Source organism: Ochotona curzoniae, unplaced genomic scaffold (assembly GCF_017591425.1).
Source record: "Ochotona curzoniae isolate NIBS_2020 unplaced genomic scaffold, NIBS_Ocur_1.0 contig_908, whole genome shotgun sequence".
NCBI classification, from domain to species: Eukaryota; Metazoa; Chordata; class Mammalia; order Lagomorpha; family Ochotonidae; genus Ochotona; species Ochotona curzoniae.
Genome location: NW_024466607.1, coordinates 7,022,236 through 7,045,897, shown reverse-complemented (window position 1 = coordinate 7,045,897; position 23,662 = coordinate 7,022,236). Strand labels below are relative to the sequence as shown.

The following is a 23,662-nucleotide window of genomic DNA, read 5'->3' as shown; positions in this document are numbered from 1 at the left end:
AGGCTGGTCACACAGCTCCAACCTTGTAAAGTGGGTAACTACCGAGAGCCAGCCATTGCCAAGCCAGCCAGGTTCCCCAGTGTGGGCTGCACCTCCCATAGGCCTACACCAGATCTTTCCTGGCAAGAAATGAATGATTTTCTCGGAACCTTGGTGCATCCATTTTTCTCTTTTGGAGCTGCAGAGAAGAAGACACAGAGAGCTGGGCCCGGAGCAATAGCCTAGTGGCTAAAGTCCTCGCCTTGCACGCGCCGGGATCCCATATGGGGCTGGTTCTAATCCCAGCGGCCCCACTTTCCATCCAGCTCCCTGCATGTGGCCTGGGAAAGCAGTCAAGGATGGCCCAAGGCCTTAGGACCTTGCACCCGTGAGGGAGACCCAGAAGAAGCTCCTGGCTCCTGGCTCCTGGCTTCAGATCGGCTCAGCACCAGCTGTTGTGATCACTTGGGGAGTGAATCATAGGACAGAAATTCTTCCTCTCTGTCTCTCCTCCTCTCTGTGTATCTGACCTTTCAATAAAGATAAATAAATCTTAAAAGAGAGAGAGAGCTCCCATCTGCTGGGTCCTTCTCCAAATGCCCCCAGTAGCTGAGACTAAGCCAGGCTGAAGCCAGGAGCCAGGAGCCTGTTCCAGGCCTCCCATACAAGTGGCAGAGCCCCTAGTACTTGAACCATCACCTGCTGCCTCGCAGGGTGTGCATCAGCACAAAGCTGGAGTCAGGAGCTGGAGCCAAGTATTGAACCCAGCACTCCGACTGGGGCATGCATAGCTCTTGTTTTTCTATGCAGAGCTGTTGGAAAAAGCCATTGAATGGCTGCGGCCTGAGTCCTGGGACCTCGCCAGCACCTCGTGGGCACTTCCCAGGAGCTCTGCCCGCTGTCCATTTTCATTCTGGAAATGGGCACTTAGTCCCAGTGGAATTTCAGCCTAGCACTTGGCTTCCGAGGGAAACCTCTGCCCAGTTTTCCTGGATGTCCCTGCTCGGTGCCAATGCATTCGCCACTGTGGGTACTTAGTCTTTCTGCAGCTTCCAGCTCTCTTGCCCTGGCCAGGGCACAAATACAGCATGCATCTCAAACCCAGGCCCCTGCAGGGATCAGCGTGTGGCAGTCAGGACCCAACTGGCCATGTGGGAAACAGTGATATTCCCCCAGCTCCCAACCATTGCACAGGTAGGTATGGGACCAAAGTAGTTCAGTTTTGGGCAATTTTCAAGCGAAACCACTAATTAAGATTTTTTTCCTTAAAGAGATTTTCTTATTTCTTATTTTCTTTTGATCAGATCATATTTGTGGAGAGAAGGATAGAGAGAATGCTCTTCCATCTGCTGGTTCACTTCCCAAATGGTCACAATAGTCAGAGCTGAGCTGATCAGGAGCCAGGAGCCCATGCAGGGGCAGGGTCCCAGGGCTTTGGGTCCAGAGGGAGCTGGATGGGAAGTGGAGCAGCCAGGACATGAACACGAGATCCCGGCGCTTGCAAGGTGAGGATTTAGCCACTGACCCATCGCTTCGGGCTCAAATTCAGATTTTTAAAATAGTGGTTATTCCTTTTCATCCACTTGAAAGTCAGAGAAGAAATTTTTTATCTGGGAATTCACATCTCAAATGCCTGCAACAGCCAGAACTGGCCAGGCTGAAGGCAGGAACCCAGAATGGTCTACACTTCCTAAATGGGTAGCTGGGACAGGTGCTGAGACACCACCTGCCGCCTGCCAGGACGTCTTAGCAGGAAGCCAGCTCAGAAGCATAGCAATCAGCACCACGCCCACCTCAAGCCTACAGACTTTCACATTGTGAAATCCCCTGTATTGTTATTCATGGCAACCTGTGTTAAACATTTCGAAGCCAAGTGGAGGCCAAAGAAGCAACCCTGAGCTGACTGCAGTGCAGGGACCCTCCATTTAAAAACTTTGACTTCTCACACTGGCCTGACGGGGCAAAGCTGCTATCCCAGGTAACAGGTGTGTGGCGGGGAGGTTGGGGGGGGGACAGACACTGAAGTCCAGTGAGCGGGCGTGCAAGCCCAAGTCACACAGCCTGGAAGCAGCAGACCTAAGATCTGCAGCTGGGAGCCTCTGGCCTCACCCTGTGCATGGGGCGAGCCCCGCCTCCTGCCTGGCCATCCTGTCCCGGCCCCACCTCTTGCCAACCCTCCTCCTGGCTCTTCCTCTGCTCCCTCCTGCCAGCTGCCCCTGCTCTCCTGGGATTAGGCTTTTGATCTGGCAGCCACTCATATCTCACTGTCATCCCTGGAGCCAGATGCTTACGCTCAGCCCCAGCTGGGTGACTCTGGGTGAGCAAGTTTCTTCCCTTCTCTGCAGTGCTGGGACATCAGTGCTGACCTGGTAGGACTTCCGGGAGGAAGGAAGGGGTTAACTTCCTTAAATGCACTAAGCTGCCCAGGGCATACCATGAAAGCAGCAAGCATTTGTTGAGTGTCAGCTGTGTGCTAGGTCCGTGTTAGACCCACAGTCTTGATGGGGGCAAAAGCACCAGGCCCCAAGCCTCGCTTTGGTTCAGCCTATAATGCTGTGCTCTGGGGCCTTCTCTGGCCTCCCCTGCCGGCGCTGCGGGCAGTGACAGGAGTCAGAGTTCTTGCCCCTGCAGTTCAGAGAGGAACCTCATTCACGCTAGGAGAAGCAGAGGGACCTGGACATGACATTGTTTCTTTTCTCCGGCTTCAGTGTTGTCACCCATACAATGGGTACAGTTACCCTGTTACAAAGGTGTACCCAGAACTGAATGTCATCCAGGACACTGCAGCGTTGGAGAGGCACTACTGGTCTCTCCCTGGAGGGAAGGGCGCTGCAGCCAGTAGAGAGGGCTGGGGAAGGCATGGGCGGGTGGCCCTGTGCCAGGAGGGTGGGGAGACAGAGCTAGCTGGAGGGCCAGGCTGGAGCCGAGTAGCAGGGCCCTCAAAGGAAGACATGAGGGATGTGGCACCCCTGGGCTCCTCTGTACTGCCTGGGGGAAGGGAGCCACAGCTGGCAGGGGAGCCAGGCTGGACCAGGTGTGGTTGTCCACCTTGTTTCTTTTTTCTCTAGTTAGGAGGTGGAAGGGTTCTTGTGCTGTTCACACAGCCATACAGGTGCAGAGTGGTGTCAGGGGGCACACAGCTGGGAGCTGTGAGGAGCTGTGATGGGGAGAGATCTCGCTGGAGGTCACACAGCACTTCCCTGGCTGCTCAGCCAGGACGCTGGTGTGGAAAACGGTCTCCAAGGAGCCGTGCATTCAAATAAGGGCAAGAATAATGGCGCACACCCCAGCCCCGCTTATAAATAGTCACCCACGCTGACACTCGCTTGGCACCTCCCAGGTGCTGGGTGCCGGGTGCTGTTCCCAGCTCCTTGCACTGTTAAGTTAACCTTGGCTCCTCGGAGAAGCCAGTGGAGATTGGCTTGACTATGGCTGTTTCCATTTTACAGTTGGGGAAACCAAGGCATGCAGAGCATCTGTGAAGTGCTCAAAGTCACACAGCCAGGATGCTGGGGCCTCAGGGCCTCCTCCAGCTAGGCAGAGCTCAGTGACCCTGCCCAGTTTTTCCCTACAAGCACGGGAAGGCTGGGAGAACCTGTAGGATCATCCCACCTCGCTGCTTCAGCAGCCCCAGGCCTCATCCCCTGAGTCAGGTGGATGGGTGTGTGACCAGAGCGGGGACCAGTTTGGTCCAGGGTCTCTCTGGTGCTTCCTCTGCACACAGGGGCTGTACTACTTGGCACCAGCCCTGGGATGCAGCACTCCCCGCCCCACTGCAGGGTGTGTGTGCGCGCGCCCTCAGCGAGGCGAGCCCGGTTCTTTGTGTGTCCGAACCCGCACGCGCGTGCGTGCATTTTGTGTGCGCGCGTGCGCCTGCCTCTGTGTGTGTGTGTGTGCGTGTGCGTGTGTGTGTGTGTGTCCCGCGCGTGGGCGGGGCTGGGTACCCAGGCCCCGCCCCTGCCCCGCCCCTGGCCCGGCCGAGCTGGTATTTTTCCACCCAGCAGGATGGGTGATGCTGAGAGCTGCCTGTTCAGACAACAGACACGCGAGGTCAGGAAGAAGCCGCTTATAAATTACCGCTTCCTCCGCGCCGCCGCCAGCGCCGAGCCCCTGTCCCTGGCTGCAGCCGCTCTCCACCGCCAGCGCCGAGCCCTGAGGATCGCGAGCCCAGAGGCCGCGCCGCGCAGACAGCGAGTGCGGAGCGCAGACCCCGAGGGTCGGAGATCGAGGCGGCGGGCAGTTCCCTGTCGGTGGAACCGAGCGCAGCCGAGCGCAGCGCCGCGGCGAGCCCAGGTACCGGAGCGACGGGGAGCCGGGCGCGCGGAGCCGGAGCTGCCCGCCGCCTGCAGCCTGCTGCCCAGCCCCGCGCTCCAGCCGCCTCCCACATCCCAGCGGGACTCGGTCCCTTCTCCGCCTAGCGCCCTCGGTGCCTGCGCCCCTCTCGCCCCGAGGGAGGAACAGAGGTCGCCCGCCCAGTGCGCCGGTGGGGCCGTTATTGTTTCCCTAGGAGAGGGCGGTCGCTGCGGGTGCAGGCTGCAGGTGTGTGTGTGATGTATGTGTCTGTGCGCGTGCCCGCCGGATCCCTGCACATGTCTATGTATGTACGCGCGGGCGGCTGCCTCTGATGCCCCCAACAGCGTGTTCATGTGTGCCTCAGTGTGTTCTGGGTGCGGGGCTCTGTGTGTGTGCGCCTGAGACAGTTGAGTGTGGCCGCGGCACCGCGTCCCTGCCGTGCGCCTGTGTGAGCACCTCCTCCGGGCAAGAGGCAGTGCGCACGTGTGCGTCCCTCTGTCTTCAAGGCTCTGGTTGAGGGTATTTTGGTGCCTCCGATTGTCCCTGGGTGGCTGGGGGCGTCCTTGGTGCCTAAAGGGCTGAATGGCCCAGAGCCTGGCTTTCCAGGGCAGATACTGCCTAGGGAAGATGACAGGGTGGCTGCAGGTTGCCCGTGTGTGAAGCGTGCAGGAGGCAGTGCCCGTTGTCCGGCCAATCTGAGCAAGGAGCTCGAGGTGCAGAGGGACAGCCAGGGGCCGCGGGTAGGGCCAGCAGGACACATCCACCCCACTTCGCCCTTTGGGTTCCTCTTTTGGGCCACTCCCCTCCCAGCTGTGTAGGGAGAACTGGACCATCGGCAGTCCAGGCTTTGCCTCAATGGACTGGAAGGCACCTGTGAGCTGTCTTCCGTGGGTGCAGGCTAGGAGGGAGGTGTGTGCCGGGCAGCGCCCCTGCTCTGGCTATTTTGGTCCCTGCCCAGCTTCTGCCAGGTCCCGGTCTCTCCCAGGACCAGCTTCACAGGCTGGAGAGACAGCCTGAGCCCCCCAGCCTGCCAGGGAAAGTAGATCTGCTCACGGCCCGACCAGATGCCCCAACAGGAGGGTTTTGGGGGCTGCGGGTCAGGGCTGCGTGGTTCTCCTGGACTGAAGAAATCGGCTGCCTTGGCCACAGCCAACGTTCCAGTAGATGTCTCGAGGAGATCTTTTGTACAATTTCGTTTTAATTTTTTGCTGGCTGGAAGGGAGGGGATCTCACCCAGAGCCTCCCAGGCAGAGGGAGTTTATTTTTACGAGGGAGAGCGGGTGAGTGCTTAGCAACCGCATGCCTGCCTCTAGACCAGGGAGTTGTCCTGGGAGTGTGGGGTGGGCTCGAACAGGTGGGGGCGGGGCGAGGGAAGAGATCTCATCAGGATGGTGTGGGGGCACTGCCAGGGCCCCTGCCCAAGTGGGCTGAGACCCCACGGCAGGGTCGGACCAGCAAACCTGCTGGAGGTCATGGGTCTGGCTCAGCGCCTGGCTGACCTTGGGCAAACTTTTTTCTTTAGGCTCAGTTTCCTCATCTGTGAAATGGGCAGGGGGGGGAGTCTGCCAGTTGAGTGAGTAAGCCAGGGATCCGAGGCAGTAACCAGGTCCTGGGAGTGCTGTAACCTGTCTTCAGGAACAGGTGACCTTGGGCAATTCTCTTGGTGTCTTTGCAACTGGGCTCGGCTGTCCCAGCAACGAGAATGCCAGTGCTGGCGTCCTTGAGGGGATGAGTCTGAATAAGCTTGTGGTAAGCTGTAAAGCCGGCCCCGCCACAGGGCACCAGATTAGAGGGGTCATGAGTTCCTAGGTCGCCATTGTCTGTGGTAGGCACATTCTGAAGTCCTCGTCCTTCCCAGTGCCCCCTTGGCCTGCCCGGAGTTACAGTCGCCACCAGACCCTCTCACCCCATCCCAGAGGGGATTAGATCCCCGTCTGGAGCTCTTGCTGGGTGGTGCCCATTTTATAGATGGGCAAAACACGGGCTGCATGGGAGCCTTGGCCTTGACTGCACCGAGACTCCATTGTGTTTCCAAAGGACTCCCCATGGCGCGCTCTGGATGCTGACTTCCTGGGAAGCCGGGACCCAGGGAAAGTCAGGGGGGTGGTGCTCCCATCCTCTGGGCTGGAGCCGTTAGCACCATGGCTCTGTCCTGTGTCTTCCTTCCCTGGAGCCCCTCCTGCAGCAGGTAGCAGAGTGATCTGTCACTCGGTGCTTCTCTGGATGTCTTTTCCAAAGGTCCCGAGTGGCGACACACCTGCGAGTCAGTGGCCGCATCCCTAGGGATCTTGAGGAGCTTTAGAAGCGCATGAGGAGGGTTGCCTGCCATTCAGCTTGGCCGCAGCCAGAGGGAGCTGGGGAGGGGGTGGAATGGAGCCACCTTGGCAGGTGCAGGCTGCCCGCCCCCCCCCCCCATCATTCAACAAGTGCTGGACACCAGTCACATTTGAGGGGCCAGTGTCTTCCTAATTTAAGGCTGTCCACTTGCCTCAGCCAAGGTGTGTGTGAATGGGTGGCATGCCCAAGAGGCCTTCAAGTGAGGGTGCCAGCTCATTCTAAATGTGTCCATGTGCTTGGCTAGGCCCGGTGATGGGCAGGCACTGGACTTGAGGTAGAATGTTGACTCCTGGGGAGCTGCTGGCTCTGGGACCATGGCTATCTGCAGGGTGCTGAAGCCCCAGGCCTGCTCTAGCCCCTGCAGGCAATCTTTCCAGGGGCCTCAATTTCCTTATCTGTGGAATGAGGTGCAGACTGTCCCTTGCCCATCCACAGGTGGAGTGTGGCAGAGGCACTTTGGCCTCTGCCAGGACGTGCTGGAGGCATGGTCTCTCCTAGGAGTTGACATGCCAAGCAGGAGGTACAGCTGCTCTAGAGCACTAAGACATAAAGCAGGGTCCCTGAGTCCTCAGCTGGCAAGAGGACAGGAGCCAGATTGGTGGCCTTGAATGCTGAAGAAGTTAAGCAGCAATGATAGAAGTAGGACCAGCTGTGTTTGAGGCCAGAGGGGGAGAAGCCAGGCTAATATGCAGCCCGGGGGACCCCCGATGGCAAGTCAAGATCCAGGGTGGTTCAGGAGCCAGCCGTGGCTCAGGTGCTGTTGGGCAGAGCAGGAGCATTTTCTGTGCCAGTGAATGTTGCCCCAAGCCCTTTCAGTACACCTGGGGTGAAGACCTGGGCGCGCTGCCTGGCAGGTGCACAGGCCATTAATTCTCTGGTGTTGACCTCCCCGGAGCATGCACCCGAGCGTCTTCAGGGTGAGCTGTGGACGTGGTTGTGGGGTATTCCCTCCTCACCTGGAGTGGAGGTGGATGCCAGGGGTGGGAACTAGGGGGTTGGGGGTGGCAGAGCAAGGGACTTGGCCAAGCAAGCCTATCTTGTGAAAGCCAGCAGGCAAACCCCTAGGGCGTGAGGCGGTGGCTGCCCAGCCTGCAGCCAAGCTACACAATCACTTGGAATCCTTTTTCTAGTTTTTCTTTTTCCTTCCTTAAAAAAAAAAAAATCCAGATCCCAAGGCCAGGCCCATTCAGAAGTCCCAGGTGGGGTGGCCTCGGAATCTGCCTTTTTAAAAAGTTCTCTCATGATTATTTTCCCGAAATATTTTAAAATCAAAAGCATAACATCTATGCTTCTAGTAGCCCAGGTTGATAATCAACTGCTTCTAGCACCCTGGAAACTTGTCTTGCATCCCTGGCACCCAAAACAAGCTGCTTGCTGATTTGGAGCCACTTCCTTCAGTGGGCTGTGCAGCGACTATTTTGGCATGGAATCTGACGTTTCTCTGCCTGATGTCCCCGAGTGTGCCCACCCACGGTGAATCCCCTTCTTGCTGAGTGGCATTTCCACTGTGTGGGCACGCAGCTGCCTCTGCTTGCCCTCAGTTTTGCTTTTCTGCAGTTTCACTTACCTGTGGCCAACCTACAACCTGATAGAGCAACATGGAAAATTCCAGAAATGTGCGCCTCGTAAGTCGTAGATAACTTTATGACAGTATATTGTTGCCTTTCTATTAGCTATTGCTGTTAATCTCTTACTGTCCTAACTTAGAAATTAGACTTTGTCACAGGCGGGCGTGTAGGGAAGACAGCGGTTAGAGGGCTTGGGCTGTTAGGGGCCATCACGATTTAGATCCCCCATGAACCTTAGGGCTGCTGGACCCCTCTTTGCTTGGCTGTTACCCACTGGTGGGTGTCTTGGTGACTTCCAATGTGGGCTATTCTGGATAAAACTTGGGCGAATGTGGGCAACTCTTCTGTGGACTGTGTCTTCGTTTCTGGAGAGCTGGAGCTGCCTCCAGGAGGTGTCACAAGGTAGATAGACACTAACTTGTTAACACATTGAATCACAGCCATGAGACACCTCACGCTGTAAAAAGCAACCCACTGAAAACGGACCATTTCACCCCGTTCAAGGCAGGCACAGTCTCTAGCCAGCAAGAGGATGGACATCTGTCTGTCATCTTGCTTTCTTTCTGAAATGACAAAGGCCTGAAAGCTGTGCATCTCCCTTTGTGTGCAGCTTTTGCTGCATCTCTTGGGGGACGATACAGACACAAACTCCTCTTTGTTGCTTTGTGGATCAGTTTTCTTCTCTGTGATTCAGGGTTTATGTAGGATCTGTTCAGCAAGCCAGCCATGGCGAAGTGACATCACACTCTTCTCCATTCTGTTTGCTTGGGTCTAGATAACCACAGGCCATTGTGGACCCTTTCCATGTTAAAACAAAAAGGGGTTATCCTGCTCCTGGGACCTCCAGGATGACATACCCATCCTGTGGCTTTGAACTTGCCCTGCAGGCACCCATAGAAGCAGGCCCAGCCTGCTCAGTATTTCCAGATGAGAAAGGTGTCAGGAGGGCTGTACCCTCACGGGGGTGGGGGGAGGGGAGTAGTTCTGTACAGCTCTTCTGTGCAAGGAGCACCCTGGATCAGGCTGGGGGATTGAGGTCATGGCATGAGGGGTGGGTCTGGCAAGGGACTGTTCCCATCCTCAGGTAGGCATCTCAGCAGACCTGGACCAGGAAAAAGGAGGGTGGCCTTCTTCAACTGTTCTCACCCTGGGGCCCACCCAGCCCTTACTGAGCCCACGTGGAGCCTAGATCTGCATGTGTCCAGGGTCCCTCCCGCTGCTGGCTGGCCTGAGACTCCTCTGCGCAGCTTTTCCTCGCATTCCATACAGAGCTGAATCACTGCCCCTTTCCCTCTCTGTTCCTCCCCCCCCCCCATTCCATTGTCTCCTTTCCAGTGGGAAGTCCTCAGCCCAGGGCTGCTGGGGTGGGGGTGGAGGAGCGTGGTAGGTTCAGTGAACAGAGGCCTCCAGCCCAGGGGACAAAGGGCATGGGAGGGGAGGCCATGAGGACGCTGCTGCTCCCCTGCCACCATGAGGCACCTGCGGAGGGTGGCTCAGCGTGTGGCTTTGGGGCCTTCCTGCTGGCATGAGGTGGTGCCCGCTGTCCCCACCACAAACAGAAGCCACTGGAGTCCTGGGCAGTGGGGCTGCCTCCAGGGCCAGCTCCCATGTGCCGCTGTCTGGTTCACAAGTCCCCCAAGTGCTCCTTAAGATCAAGTTCAAACTCTTTGCCCAGCCCTGCTGGTCAGGCCCACAGCCAGTCTCCCTCTCACCTGCAGAAGATTCTCCATTTCCCAGTGGCGTGGCTGGTCCCTTCTCTGGGGCCTGGCATCAGCTCTTTGGGTCCTGCCTGCGCTGTTCTGTCCGTGAGGCCCTTGCTTGCGTTGGTCCTTATCCCTCCCTGCACGTGGCAGTGGGATGTACCCTGAGCCACGAGGCACTTCCTGAGTGGTGCCTGGCACCTAGCAAGCCTTCAAAAATGTCACACAGGTGCAAAAGGGGCTTAAGGCTGCCTGGCCCTGGGCTCCTGTGGCCTTTACTCAGGCTCTCGTCCAGACATTGGTGATCTCGTGTGACATCCTGGCTGGGATGACATTCGGGGAGGGGTGGACACACTAGGACGCAGGGCAATGGCCCCCTTTCCTAGGGGTGCTGAGCAAACCCATCAGAAACGTCTGCTTTCCCTGCAGAGATGGGAACACAGCTGGGACATCTGAGTGAGTCCCTGTTTGGAAATGACATCCACCTGCCTGTTCACCTACTCATACCCACCCATCCACCCAACCACTCATCACCAACCATCCGTCTGCCCATCACTTTGCTTCCTTCATCTGCCCAGCAGTAGCCTGTATGTCACAGGCCCTGGGGACTGGCTGGCAAACAAAACAGACCCGATCATGCTCCCATGGAGCTGTCTGGTGGCAGCCGCAAGTGGAAACAGAGGCCCTGGTCCGAGTGAGGGCCCAGCTGGTGCAGCACCATGACCTGCATGCCTTGGCTTCGGCTTTCTCTGTGACCTGGCGGTCCTTGTTTCCCCAACCTGGGAAGGGTGACCCTGGGGGCTTCGCATGCCTGGGAAGTTACCTGCTGAAGAACAGAGCAGAAAACCCTTCTCCATGGTGTAGGGGTGCAGGGTCCCACGTGGGGTACTGTCTGAGGTGAGGGTGAAGCCTCCTGTTGGAATTTCAGGAAGTTCTAGTCCCCACTATGCAAGGAGGTGTCTCAGTTTGGGACCTGGGTTTAGAGGCGCCTGGGGCAGAGCTGCAGTGACGCTGTCCCCTCCACCATTGGTGGGATAAAGATCAGAGATGACCTTAAAACGAGAGAGAGAAAAGCAGCAGCCGCATCCTGCAAAAGGACTTGCGTTCTGCTGTCCTTCTCCGATCAGTTCTTCTCCATCCAGCCTTCTTGTTCCAGGCCTAGGGGGTCTCCCAGCAGCCCTGGCTGTGTGTCATGAATCCCAGCCAGTTGCTGTTGGTGGGCACTTGGCCACAGCTTTACCTGGGCTCCGTGGGAAAAGCGGAGGGGCCGTGTCCCTTCCTGCTCTCCAGAGTCCTCAAGCACCCCTGGCCACTTTCCCAGCTCTGGCCTAGCCCTGGCAGCATTTGACAGGTTGATTCTGATCAGGAGTGAGAGCTCCTGGTCCCGTTAGCTGGCCAGCGCTGACTCAGACAGCATGGCGACAAGGGTTGCCACTCCTTAGAGGTGAGACTCAGGTCTCCATCAGGTGCGTCCATGGCTCCCCGTGGGAGCCTCATGGCCTCTGCACTAGTTAGGGCTGTAACCTCCCCACAGCACCCCACACCTCCTCATGCACATGCCAGGAAGAGGCTGTGCTGCCTGGCTCCTGAGACCCAGCCTTCCTCAGACAGGCACTGTAGCAGCCAGAAGCCCCTGTCTGCAATTGCCTTGACTGAGACCAAGCCTTCAGCAGTGGGGAGGCAGGACCCACCCACCTGTGCCCCTGGTCGCCCCTGGCCAGGGCCTGAGCAGAAGCAGAAGCAGCTAACATCACATCACATCCTTGCATCACATCCTTGGGCTGTCTCATAGTGATGTCATCACAAACAACATCAGATATGACGGGGCTTCCAAAAGGTTGTGGAAACATAGAATTGGGGCTGGTATACACCAGCATGCTATATCAGAGTGCCAGTTCAAGTCCTGGCTACTCCATTTCCAATCCAGCTCCCTGCCAGTGTACCTGGGAAGGCAGCAGAGGATGGCCCAAGTGTCTAAGCCCCTGCACCCATGTGGGAGACCTGGATGGCGCTCCAGCTCCTGGGGGAGTGAACCAGAGGATGGAAGATCTCTGTCTCTACACTCTGCCTTTCAAATAAATAAATAAATCTTTTAAAAAGAAGAGTGGAATTGGAAGTTTCCTTCGGTGCAAGGGGCTTGAAACCCATACAGAAGGTTCCCACAGCACACATTTTCCATGAGCTTTCTGAGTGCTTCTTGGTGATGGAATCTTGTAGCTCCCATTTGGGGGCTAAAGACCCCTGGCTAAGCAGCAGGTGTGGGGGGGACGGGTCTGGACTGAGGGAGTAGAAGAGATAAAGAAGATAACAGCTCTGGGACACCTGAGATAAGGGTGGTTCAGAAACTTCATGAAACCCCCGGAACTGAAAGGGAAGCTGATATCCATGCAGGTTTTGAAAAGGAAACACTGGAGGGCTGCCAGAAGGCTCATGGAAATCATGTGAGGAAAAGTGAGCATGGGGATTCACCATTCCCGCTCCAAAACAAACCCTCCTGGGAACCCCAGGTGCCCGTGCCTTGCCCGGCCCTGTGTTCCAGAAACATCATTCCCTGGCTTGTGCCCCCCCCCCCCACCCTGAGACATTATTCTTCCCATTTTGCCTATGAAAACCCGAGGTCACCAGAGCAGGTAACTGGTCCAAGGTCTCGGGGCTGGGAGCTGGGCCAGCTGGGCCTCTGGGCCAGTGCCACCTTGGAGGGGACTGCAGCGGGAAAGCCTCTTAAGGCTTACCGACCATGTCTGCCGTCCAGAAACCACAGGAGGCTCGTCGGGGCCAGCCAAGAGCAATGTGAATCAGGACGAGCCCAGCGAGCCAGGCCCTGCTCCCCGCGAGCGTGCACGGCTGCCCTGGTGTGTGCTGGGATTCGGCCTGCAGCAGGACTTGGCACTGGCCTTGCTGACTGCTCGACAGATGGGGGGATGGGTAGGGGAATCCCTGGGCTTCTGGCGGCCTGCTGGAACCCGAGAAGGCAGCATGGACTCTCACAGCCGCCTCTGCTCTTTTCCTGGGTAATGGCCTCACCTGGGACCTGGCCCACTCATCCTGACAACCACATGAGCATTTTTTAAAAATTGGGGGCCTGCTTCTCCAGCACCCCGGTCCTCAGCCACTGGGTGAATAGTGCAGGTGCAGAGTTTGTGCTCTGGGAATGGGATCCCTGGACCAGCAGAAAGGACCAGGGAACTTACCAGAATGCAGGATCTCAGGCCCACTTAGATCCCTACGGGCCATTAGTAGGAGGCCCTCTAGGCGCTTAATTCTGACAACATCCCTGCGGCTGGGGCTGGGGGTCTGGGCTGGGGCGGGGTCAGACTGAGCCTCTGCCACGGAACTGGATGACTGTGGGCGGGGCCTCAGCTGTCTGTCATGTGCTTGCCCCGCCTCCGCTGGGCTGAGTAGGGGAAGGTAAGGGATGAGCAGAGCCCACGGAGCTCTTGAGGCAGTGCTGGGGGCCGGATTGTTGGGCTAAGAGGAGTCCGAGGAGTCACGACGTTTACGGAATCCCTTCAGCGTGTGGTAGGCCCAGGTGCTGAGGGACAGCATGAAGCCTGATTTGTGGTGTTTCTGGGGTCCTGTCTCCTGATACCTGCTCCATTCTCTTTAGGGTGCCCCAGCTGCTCTGGGTGTCCGCTCTCTCCCTAGCTAGCCACCCCAACCTGGAAAGGGCCTGTCTTTCCCCAGCACTTTGAGCCATATCTGGCAATTGTTCTAAGTACCTGGGCACTGACAGGTGCCTGTCCTTGAGCCCAATCATGGCAGCTCTCTCTAATTGACTAGACCTGGCTCGCACACCCACCTGGCAGCACCCACACCCCTTGGATTGAGAACAGGTGTGCGCTGGCTTCCAGGGGAGTAGGTTTAGGCTGGTCCCAGAATTGGCTTGGTGCCAGCAGGCTGGAACCCCAGAGGTGGAGTGTCCGTCTGAGCCTACAGAGCTGGCTTCCTCTCTTCCGTGAGCTAAACATTATTCTTCCCGTGGTGTTCCAGAGAGCGGGGTCCACATGGCCCCTTGCAGGACCCACACCGGCCTTCCCAGAACTGAGGCTCCGCCCAGGAAGTGACGTGGTGCGGGCGGGGTGCGGCCAGGCGGGGATGCGCAGGGAAAGCGGAGACCACCCTGGTCTTGTTCAGGCTGGGCTTTCTGTGCCGGGTACAGGACCTGGGACACAAAGATGCCGCCGAGCTGTGAGTCCTTGCTACCCCTCAGGCCCAGGAGCCGGTGGGGCCCGTCACGTAACCAAGAGGTCAGCTAATTTGCTGGCAGCTACCAGGCCTTGTGAGCGTCTGGGGATGCGACTGTTGGGAGGGCCAGACAGAGAGATGAGGAAGTCCCGGAGGCTTCGAATGCCCTTCCTCCTCACCCCTGCCCGCCTCTGCTAATCCAGATTCAGTGTTCGTTCAAACAGGGGTCTCCCTTAGGTAAGGGACCGGTTTCTTTTGGCTGTCTGCATTTTTCTGTCCTGGGAACTGGGGGAGCCTTCCCAGTCCAGAGCCAAGCTCCACTGGTGGGTGGCCTGGGAGGCCAAGGCCTCTGCCCTAGCCCCAGGCAGGTGCTTCAGAGACAAAGTCTGCCCCGCCCCCAAGCCCTGCAAAATGGAGAAGCGTTGGAGGCTCCGAGTGCCACTGACCGCATCTGCTCCTGAGGAGCTGGTGGGCGGCCCAGCCTGGGCTGGGGATGCCCAACTACCCATGAGTAGCTAGCAGAAGGCAGCCTTCCCCAGGGGAGCAGGGTGACACCCCGACTCCTGTGGAGAGGGAAAGAGAAAGAATGTGTGTGTGTTGGGGGGGTGGATGGTCTGACTCTCCTCTCCTGGACTTGGTCAGAACTCTGTGCACGTGGGCCCTGACCACGCCTCTCCTCTGTCCTCACCACAGGTGAAGAGCCAAAACTGCAGCCCCTTCTGAGCAGCTTCTGAAATGTAAGTGGGCTGGGCCCCTCTGCCCAGATGGCCTCGGGTTCTCTGGCTGGGTTTGACCACCTGGATCTGCCTGGGCCCTGTGTGTGACAGGGAGGAGGGGTGAGCATTGTTTTGGAGTCCCAGCCTGGGGCTGGAGGCTTGCCAGAGTTGCTGGAGAAGACTGGGGGACAGACACCTGGGAGGGGTACGTGTGGCCATCCTGCAGAGGGGGGATGTGCCAGGAGCCCTGGAACCTGCTAAGCTCTTGCTCTGGGTAACACAGGACCGGTTCAGCCAATACCCTGTGTGTCTCCCCTGGTTGCTGCATCCTCTCTGTGTGTTCTGTAAAAAGTCACCGGAATATTCTGGAGCTGCTGAATCACGGGGAGTAAACAGCAGGCACGGCCCCTTTCACCCCATCCTTCCAAGGGGAAGGCCCTTGCTTAACCGAATCTCCTCCCTGCCTGCTCACTGACACAGTCCTGCCATCTAAGCTCAGCCCCTAGTGACACTGCGCTCATTGCCACCGCCCGCTTGCATCAAAGCCTTTTTTGGCTTTTTCCGTTGAGGCTCACAAGGGGGTTCTGAAGTGGGTTTAATGGGCATCTCATTCTTGAAGTCCCTCTCAGGTGTTCACTGGGGCGTTCAGTGAGAGATGCACCCCACAGCTCACAGTAGGATGAACCCTGGAGACTTGTGCAGCCCCAAGCCTGGAACCACACAGCCTCAGGCTCAGCCTGCTGCTCGGCTGGCTTGTGACTTGCTCTGGAATCTGCCAACCCCGGCTTCCTGAAGTGTAGGGATCTCTAAGGCGGGGGAAGGAGGGTTCAGTGCCCTTGCCTCAGTGTGCCCCTGGGGCACTTGGGAGGTGAGGCAGAGAGCTAGTGTGCGGCCTGGCCTTGCGCTGTGTCACAGGCAGCCTGACCTCGAAGAGGTGTGTTCTCGTGGTGATATCCCAGCAGGCCCAGTGGGATTCCCCTCCGTACAGTGCAGAGTGGGGCGTGGAGGGAGCCCACAGGCTGCGTGGCATGTTCACGGTCCTTGCCGTCCCTCCTAGGCTCCCGGCATGAGCGTCACCAACCAGCCATCCACAGGACTCCACAGGGCGGGATGGGGGTTAACGCACCTGTTCAGCTGCCCCTCGACAGCCTGATTGAGACGGGTGGAGACAGGACCAACTGCTGCTGAGTCGTTTATGGATGGATACCGGTGCTGCTGCTACAGTCACCAAGGGATTGTTGTTCAGATGGGGAAACTGAGGCCCGTGGGAACCAGCTGTTCCTGAGGTTGTCTTGCTAGGAAGGATTTCAACCCAGGTGGCCTGGCCCTAGTGTCCACAGCTCCCGGGCTGGGAGCAGGGTCAAAGCCAGCCCCTACTCTCCCTTCCTCAGCCCCGCCTGCTGGTTAATGAGTAGCCAGGAGCAGCTGGGGAGCTGTGGCACCAGAGTGTGTTGTGTGCTGTGCAAGGGGCCACACGGACAGAGGGGAGGCAGTCACTGTCCCTTGGGCTGAGGTCTGTGGCTCTGTCCTTGCTTGTCGCTCACTGACAGGAAAGGCAGTGGAGGCTGAGGGGCCCTGTCTGATGCCTCCTCCAGGCAGCCTCTTGGCTTCTTCTGGCAATGTGGTGTGGAGAGGGCAGATGCTGTCAGCACTGCCCGCTGTGGGGCCCTCCTTGCTGGGCACTGACTTGGGGCCTCTGACCTGCAGCTTCCGTGTGAAAAAGGGGATGGCTGCAGTATATGGACTTTTCTTCCCAGTGTCAGTCAAAGAACAGCTCCAAGGGCTTAAGGCTGGGACTCGGAGGAGCCGGCGAATCAGGCAGTTCCAGCCCGTGCTGTTGTGTGGCCCTTGAGGACATTCCTTGGGTCTTGTTGAGCCTTAGCTTTCCTACCTATAAAATGGGATGGTGAGAGCTCCGAGGAGGCTTGCATAGGTAGCTGGGACCTGGTGGGAGTGACGTCATTGCTCTATGATCGCAGCTGCCTAGCACCTCATGTAGACAGCGTTTCATCCTCCCTGGTGGGATCCCCAAAGCTGCGCCCCCTCACACCTCCCTTGGCTGGTAGAACCCTGTTTAAAAACCAGGTCTCCCTCCTGGGTGCTCTGGGTGGTTCCAGGGAGAGGGGAGATCCCTGCCGGACAGAAGGCTCCTGCCACATTGTGAATGCTGCGGGAGGAGGGGCTGTTGGGAACGTGGAGGTCAACTTCCTGGCTGGCCAGGCAGCAGGTACAGTGGGAAAGTGGGCAGACGCTGAGGAGAGGACAAAGCCCTGCCCATTGCCACTTTGCCCCGCAGTGGCCATGGAGCTGTTAGAGAGCCCTTGGGAAGGTCTGGTGTCTTGAGGAGGCAACCAAGGGCATAGCTATAGCCTTGTGCCTGTGAGATGCTTTGCTGGCACAGACTGTGGGTGGGCAGGCCTCCTCCTGTGTAGGGGCCGGCTTGGGTCATTCATTCCCCAGCAATGGGAGATTGGCTGCACACAGACTATCTCCTTCATTGCAAAGCACACAACATGCAAGGTGCGTGTCTGTGTACTCATGGGGCTGGGCTGCCGGCCCCCAACACTTCCTGCCCTGCCCGGGCTGAGTGCCGAGGCTGGCTTTGAGAGGGCATCTTGGTACCTTGTCTGGACACTTGAGCCAGCTAGGGGCGCGCACCTCTGGGACACCCAGCACTTGTTTCCAAGTCTAGGGCCCTGAAGGCTGCCCTGAATTGGCTGACCTCTGATATTGAGAGGGAATGGGGTTCCTTGGGGAGCCCCTGCCCTTGGGGCCACAGTGAACAGGTGGGAGGAGAGATACCCCCAGTCTGCCAGCATGGACCAGGAAAAGCAAGGGCACTGCAAGTCGCCGCGAATACTGGCCAGACCCAGGGTGAAAATAGATGCACGCTCTGGAAAGAGGTGTACTGTGTGGTTCTGCAGGACTGTGACTCGGGGTTTGATGAGCTGTGTGTGAATGCCATCCATCTCTCCTTGCTGTGTGATGCTGGACAAGAGCTCTCTGGGCCCTGGGGACCTGTGTCAAAAAGGGCGTGATGTGGACCATGGCTTCTGTGTTGGCGAGGATCAGGGATGGGCAGTTACCGATGTTCTTGCTTTTGGCACTGCGAGGGGCATGCAGTGGCTGCTCAGCCATGCAGAGCTGGCCGTTCCCACATTCAGGGCTCTCGCGGCAGCCGCAGGCTCCTCTGTCTCAGGAGTCTGGGTATACAGCTAGCACTGGTGTTTTTCCATCTTTAGTTCCTCGACAATATTGTAGGGTTGGGTAGGGGACATCTGGCCATACAAGACCAGTGACGCCATGTGTTCTGGCCCTACCATAGCAACCATAGGCAGAACTCAAAATTCAGTAAATCTGTAACAGACTACATTAAAAAAATTTTTTTTGAAAGGCAGAGTTAGAGAGGGAGATACAGGGGGAGAGAGAATCTTCCATCTACTGGTTCACTCCCCAAATGGTTGCAATGGCCAGAGTCATGCACCATGAGCTGCATCCAGGTCTCCCACACATGGGTGCAGGATCCCATTTGGTCCACCCTCTACTGCTTTCCCAGGAGCATTAGCAGGGGTTGGACCAGAAGTGGAGTGGCCAGGTCTCAAATTGAAGCCTGTATGAGATGCTGGTATTGCAGGCAATAGCTTAGCTTACTGTGCCACAGCGCAGGTCCCTACAGGCTAATGTTGATTGTTAAGTTCCCGGAGGCCCAGAACACCCAGATTCTGATGAGTGAGTTAGTGCTGGGCATGAAGCTGTGATCCATTAGCTGTGTCTGCCTAGGAAGCAGGATAGGATACAGCACATGTGTCATTCACATGGCATCCTTAGCCATGGATCCCTGTGAATGTGGGAGCCCAGAGGTCATTCACAGGTGTGTGCTGCCAGTTGGCAGGAGGCTTCCCCTGGATGGGCAGGAGGGAGGGAGTTGGCCTGTGGATGCAGAGTATATGATTGTGCTCAGCTTTGTAAGCTGGGCTGGAGAACCACAGGGCACTTGTGCAGTCAGCCAGGTACACCAGAAGTCACTTTTCGGGTAAGTGTGGACTGTGTGATAGTTGCCGAATGTGACATGCTCACCTCTGAGCATCATTTAGGGAGAGAGCACTGCGTGTGAGGTCTGGTCCCTGTCCCTCCACCTGCATCCAGCCCTGCCCACAGACTCTGCTTCAGTATCCAGGCAGCAGGGGCTGACCCCCATGGACCTGCCCCAGTCTGTCTGCAGGTGCAGCGAGGCTGGGGAGGCGAAGCCCTGAGGCTTATCACCCTGCCCTGTTCTCCCACTGCTGCCTAGTGAATTGAGCTGTTTATGCAGCATCCATTCATTCAGTGAATGTTGAGTGTGTATATATACACACACAGAGAGACACATTTTAGAAGAAACAAGCGTTTGCTTTTGTTTTTATGTATTTATTTGAAAGGCTGATGATAGCGAGATTGTCCACCAGTGGTTTACTGCCTGACTGTTGGAAGATAGTTGAGGCTGGGTCCCAGAATCTCTGCCATGTGGGTACAGGGGCCCAAGCACTGGGCCATCTTCTGCTGCCCTCCCAGGCACATTAGCAGGGAGCTGGATGGGAGTTAGAGCAGCCAGGATCCCAGCCATGCTGTGATATGGGGTGTGGGTGCTGTCATTAGTGGCTTAACCACCTGGACCACAATACTCACCCCGAGCAGCCACTGTGTACCCAGGGCATTGCTGGGTGGTACAGGTGGGATGGGGCACAAGGCTGGATGGGGAGAGGAGGGACATAAGTGACCTAATAGACGCTTGGGTGGCCGTGAGAGGGACGAGGACCCCAGAAGGGTGGAGGGAGGCAGGTTGCAACCGTGACCTCCACCTGCCCTTCATTGCTCCTCATGATGTCCCCAAGGCTCATAGAGGGTCACACGGCATCTGGAGACCTCAGGCCCTGCTCCTTGGTCCTCGCTGCTGCTTCCTGCTCATGCGTTAGGGGTCTCATCTGGAAGACAGGGACTGTGATGGCCACTGCTTAGCTGGCATATGTTGGAGATGGCAGTTTGGGGTTCTGATAAGGCTTGGTGTCAACACTTGCATGTAGTAGCAGTAGTCATAATAGTGCTCATAAGGTTGACTTAATCCCAAAACCAAGTGGCTTACTCCTCACCCCAAGCACCCTCTCCTGAGGCCGGCTGAGGCCTGCAGGGCCTTCCAGGGCTGAGCCTGCAGGGGGTTCCTGGGAGCAGGCCCTGTCGCCTCCCCCAGGCCGGGGTAGAAATCTTTGGTCCCCTATTGGCCATTCTAGTCCTGCATGTTTTCGATGTTTTCCTGAACCCCTTCCAGCCATGCTGGGCCAGAGGAAGGCCTGGGCAGGTGTGTTTGATGTCAGGGGAAGTTTGGGGGAAATTTCAAAGCGTCTTTAAACTGAGAATTGAAAGTCTAATCATCCAGTCACAAATGGTTGTGGACTGGTCCTCAGAGCTAGGGGGCCCGGCTGGCCCGGGGAGAGTGTAAATCAGGCCATCAGATCTTGGAGGGTGAACTGGGCACGGAAGGCTCCAAAGCCACTCGGAGGTCAGTTGAGGGCGTCCCTAGTAAAGAAACAGCCCAGGGGGAAAGGCCTGACCATAAAGGAAAGCCTGGAGGGAGCCCTTGGGGGCGTGGCTGGGCTGGGGCCTGGTTCTGGACCCTGCAGAGGGGAGAGGGGCTGGCCAGGGGACCTGGGTTGCTTCACCCAGGGGTGGGTTCTGTGAATCTGTAGGGACAGGGGAGGGGGTGCTGCAGAGTAACACAGGAAGAGTCCACCTGCTGGTTCACTCTCTGACTGCCAGAGATAGCTGGAGCTGAATGGGGGTGAGCCAGGAGTCAGCAGCTCCAGCCAGGTCTCTCATGCCGGTGGCAGGCACCCCAGCACTTGGACCATCATGCGGCTCTCCCCCCCGACCCGCTGCAGGTCTGTGTTAGCAGAGGGCTGTGGAACCCAGGTGCTCCAAAAGGGAGTGTGGGCACCTAACCCACGGACTTATGACCAGCCAGGGCATGCTCTGAAGCATCCCTGGGGAGCCCGCTACAGAGCTGGAAGTCCTTTTGTGATGACTGGGGGCCCCTGAAAGGTAGGGACGCTGGGTGGTTGTTGTGATGGGAACTGGTGCACAGGAAACATATAGACGGCAGTGGAGGAGGGGGAGATCTAAGGCCCAGGAGGAGTCTGCTCTAAGGTGCTTGCCAACCTGTTTGCCAACCTATTTGGTATTGGGAGCCCATGAAGTGCCTTGGGAGGAGATGGCCAGGCCTGCAACCCATGTGTGTGTGTGTGTGTGTGTGTGTGTGTGTGTGTGTGTGTGTGTGTGTGCGCGCGCGCGCTCGTTAAACAAGCCTGGAACAGAGGGCAATTGAGGGTGAGGGCCAGGGTATTCTGTTTCTCCCCAGAGTGAAGCCCATTGTGTACCCAGATACTTCCTGATACCTTCCCTGTGACATTCAAGATGGCCCATTTCACAGATGATGCAACTGAGGGCCTCCAGGGAGCCTCACCTTCCTGAGGTCACGCTGGCAGCTGGCAGGAGGTGGCATTAGGTTCTGCAGAAAATCTTCCAGGTGACACAGCAGGGGCAAAGGTGGAACAGAGCCTCTTGAACAGGTGCCTGCTGAGGAGCCAGAGGCCAGCAGCTGTAGCCGTGCCTGCTGAGGAGCCAGAGGCCAGCAGCCGTAGCGGGATCTGAGCACTGGCAGATCCATATCCGTGCTTAAAATCTCAGGGTGCCTTCACCCAAGGAGGAGAAGGAGTCTTTAAATCCTTCAGGGCTGTCCCCAGGGTGGACCAGCCAACTAAAGCTGGCAGCAAGGGGTCAGACACTCTACAGGAGGGTCACAGAGTAGGGGATGGGTGAGGTAAGGGGACCAGGGAGGAGGGGAATGCCATTGCATTTCCCAAAGCAGGGCGCTCAGGAGCACCTGTTCCAGTCCTGGCTGCTCTGCTTCCCATCCAGCTCCCTGCCAACACACCGTGGAAGACAGCCCAGGCACAACATCGCTGCCACCTGTATGGGAGACTTGGCTGGAATTCAGGCTCCTGGCTTTTCCTGGCCCAGCCCTAGCTGTCACAGGCCTTTTGGCGGGGGGAGGGTGGACGATGAACTAGTGGATGGAAGATCTCTCTGCCTTTCCATCACTTTTCCTTTTGAATAAATAATTTTAAGTGACGGTTTAAAAAAGACACAAGGTACAGGCTGGGAGACAACTGCCGGTTTGTTCCTTCCTCTGATTCATTTGTGATAATGCGTCTACTGCTCAGATGCTGGCAGATTAGTTGCTCTAGCCAGGCTCAGGGTAAATGGGGGCTGGCATTGTGGCAGAACTAGTTAACTTGTACCCACAAGTACCGGTATCCCCTGTGGGCAACGGTTTCAGTCCCTGCTCCACTTCCAATCCAGCTCTCTGCTCATGAGCCTGGGAAGATAGGATGACCCAAGTGCCTGGGCCCAGCACTCCTGTTGGAGAGCCAGATGAAGTTCCTTGCTTGGACTCTGCCCAACTGCAGCCAATGAGGCCATGTGGGGGAGTGAACCAGCAAAATGGAAGCTCGCTCGCTCAGTCTGTGTCTCTTTCTCTCTAGCCCTGCCCTTCAAAAAAAGCAATTTCAGTCCTTACCTGGGGGTCAGCATTTTCTAGCCATGGTGGCACTGCTCGACTGGCAATAAGTTGAGTGTAACTAAGCAGGGATTTTCTCTCAGAGCGTTTTGGAGCCGTGCTGGCCATTGGCCGCAGCTGTGGCCAGGGCTTGTGTGAGCCTGGCTCCAGGCCAGCTCAGACCTGGGTTCTGATCCTTACTGAGTCTTTGAAGAATGACTTGCTGGACACTCAGCAAGGGTCCAGCACAACCAAGACTCGGGTGCCCACTGAGGCTGCCAGTTCAGTGATGGAAGGATAGCTGCGATGAGGACAGCTAGCAGTTGCTATGGCAATAAACAGGACCCTCCTCATCCCTGCCCAGGTCCCGGGCCAGCTCCTGCTCTAGAGCAGTCAGGGACCTGTGACCTCTGAGGAGGTCAGGGGGCCAAGGGTAGGGGCTGGTCAAAAAAGGCTTCCCAGAAAAGGATGGGGAAGAGCAGGGTGTGACTCCGGGGCTTGGGAGCCGCTGGCAGGATATGCCAGCTTGGCGGTCCAGTGAGTTGAGGTGCTGCTTGAGATGCCTGCATCCCTTTTGGGAGCACCAGTTCAAGTCCCCTGCACTCTGCTTCTATCCAGCTTCTGCTAATGCACCCTGGGAAGCAGCAGCCTGGTGACTTGAGCACGTGGCTCCTTGCCACCCACAGGGGAGCCCCAGGTGGAGTTCCTGGTTCCGGGCTTCAGCCTGGCTCAGACTGGGCTGTTGTGGGGTGTGAACCAGCAGGTGAATGATTCTCCCTAGCCTCCTCCAGTACATCTATATTTCTATATCTCTGCTATACCACCTTTCAAATACAACGCTAGAGTTTTTGTAAAAAAACGCAGCAACTTTGAAAGCTCAGGGTGATGGGTGGAGGTGGTAGCTGTGATGGGGCTACCTCTTTCTGAAAAACGCAGCTTCCGGGTGTCCCAGCTGCCGGCTGGAAGACCATTGTGACCTCATCGTCAGGGTTCTGTCGTCTTCCGCCCTCCCATGGGCCGCTTCCAACCCTCTGTACCTCTCGTGTGGGCACATCACGCTTGGTTTTCCCCTGTGTCCCTGTCTGCTCCAGGGCCTCTGTCCCTTCCCGGAACCACCCTGGCTCCCTTCTGTGACTCATACCCTGTGAGGTAACCAGCAGCTGCGGTTCCCTGGGAAACCAGGACCAGGGGAGTCGGCCTGCAGTGGGCAGGTGTGGGACACCATCCTGGGGGGTGGGGCACCCTGGTCGCTTCCTAGGGCTGGGGCCTGCGTGGGTGGGGCTTCCTGCAGGCTCC

The 23,662-nt window shown here is 57.4% G+C and overlaps 1 protein-coding gene across 5 annotated transcripts in view; it reads left to right on the top strand.

The window, feature by feature from the left end:
* The first annotated feature begins 1,904 nt into the window (after window positions 1–1,904).
* SLC6A6 (solute carrier family 6 member 6) overlaps window positions 1,905–23,662 on the top strand; it is a 64,641-nt gene continuing 42,883 nt past the window's right edge. Inside the window, exons 1-2 of one of the 5 annotated variants that reach the window (XM_040995263.1) lie at window positions 1,905–1,957; window positions 14,756–14,799. The gene's annotated coding sequence lies outside the window, so the exon portion shown is untranslated. Of the gene's footprint in view, window positions 1,958–4,020; window positions 4,273–11,953; window positions 14,800–23,662 lie in introns of those variants that run through there. The other 4 variants (XM_040995265.1, XM_040995261.1, XM_040995264.1 and 1 more) reach the window with 4 other exon arrangements.